Source organism: Calidris pugnax, unplaced genomic scaffold, assembly GCF_001431845.1.
Source record: "Calidris pugnax isolate Ruff unplaced genomic scaffold, ASM143184v1 scaffold219, whole genome shotgun sequence".
NCBI lineage: Eukaryota > Metazoa > Chordata > Aves > Charadriiformes > Scolopacidae > Calidris > Calidris pugnax.
Window position 1 is genome coordinate 12886496 of NW_015094507.1, and position 1949 is coordinate 12888444.

Genomic DNA, 1949 nt, shown 5'->3' on the forward strand with positions numbered 1-1949 from the left:
CTGGAGAGCCGGGCCGGGCCGGGCCGCCCCGCCATGGCGGTGGCTGGGCCCGCGGAGGAGCCGCGTAGGTGCAGCCGGGCTGGGTGCGGGGACGGGGGCGAGCTTGTGCCGGGCTGGGGGCGACCGGGAGGCGGAGGAGGGGGGGTACTGCCCCGCCGTAGCCGCGGGCCGGCCACTGCTCCCCGGGGCAGCCCTGCCCGGTGTCCCGGTACGGCTGGCGTGGGCGCCTCTGGGGTGCCGGTGGCCGCTAGAAGGGGGTGACCGTTTATCAGGCCGTGGCACGACGAACAGCCGCACCGGGCCGTCTCCGTGACCTGCAGTAAGTTTCTCGGTCTGTTAAATTGGAGAGCGTCGGTAGCGTCGCCTTGGGTCGGGTTGGAACATAAGCTCCGTTCGCTTTGCATTAGGCAGAGCGCGGTTACGGGATGGTCCTGGGGCTCTGGGCGATGGGGCTGGCCTGGATACCGCTGCCCTGCTCTGACAGCCGGGCATATGCCGGCCTGGTGATGCCACCGCCGGCCTGCTGCCGCTCCGGCCTGGCCGGGGCCGAGGCAGGCTGCCGGCTCCCCACACCCGGTGTTTCCCCAGGCGGTGCGTGTGGCCGCCGCGCTGGTGCTCCGCCACTCGAAAGCTTGGTTTTCAGCAAAACGCAGACGGGTCCGTGCCTGGTGATGAGATGACAGCCTGGTGACGGCCCTCTGCAGAGAGGTCCTCTCCAGACGCGGTGCTTTAGACCTGTAGCTGCGACTCTGCACCGTATCTTTGAGTTAATGTTTTGATTCGCTGATTACTGGATTTGTTTTAGAACTTTATTCGGTCTTTTGCTGTTGATGTCATTTACTTTAGGGCTTCATCGTGCTCTTGCTATAGCTATGTTGCTACTCGCATTAAACAGGATATGCACAACAATATTTTAAACACAGATGCCCAAGAATAAAGTAAGACATCAAGAACGCAGAAGTGCATTGCAATTGCTCCAGGTGTAGCACTGTGCTCTTATTACATGTCATCTTTAGCTACAAGTATTTCCCAATTTCATTAAATAATCCTCTCGTGCAAGCACATAAAGCAGTCATGTTTAAAGGCTTCCTTCTGCCCTCATTTTCCAGCTTTTTAAATGGAAGTGTAGTAGTAGCACGAGCATGTGCCAGATTGATAACAGAACATGCCTTTGTGAAATTGCTCTGCAGTTTACTACGGTTGTAAATGTTTTGTCAGATTTCTTAATGAAATATTGAAGAACTGGTGCTCTGTAGTCTTGTTTGTATGAGATTCACAGAAGTGCAGTTAGCGTCTCACGGGTTCCGCTGTGAGCATCAATCGTAGATCAAGGACAAGTTGTTCCACTTTAAACGTGTCATCAAAACAAACTGGGGCAATTTGCGTGGAGGAAGAAAATGGAATGAAATTTTTTGCTCTCGGCGGCAAGACTTTGACTTTCAAAGAGCTCAGACTGGTTTTCTGTAGTCATTTATGGTTTTATGTGCTTTACTCCCGTTAATTAGCTGAGACCCACAACAGAGTCCCACAACAATCTTCCAGAGCAGGTAGGAAGTTACACGTAGCCATTGTCTTCCTTCATCTTCTCCTACTCAGTCCTTCAGGCAGAGGTGCAGTGTGAGTCTCAGCTTAACGTGTTATCTTGTGTGTGCTTCAGCCTGCCACCTCACACGCTGTGCTGCAACCACGGTTCCTTTTCATCACTCGCTATTAATTTACTATTTCTTCTTCCTTTTTTCTTTTTAGGCTTCCCAGACTTAGCATTTCTCTGGAGTTCATCCTTTGTTCATATTGCCCTTCATTTTCTCTTATGTCATCTTGAACAGCTTTTTTTTTTTCCCAATTTTTGTCCACATGGTTATCCTGCCAAGGTCCTAGGAGTTCACAGGTTATTCTCCAGCTGTTTCCGTTGTTACACCCTCAGATTTTTCTGTGGTGATGGCACCATT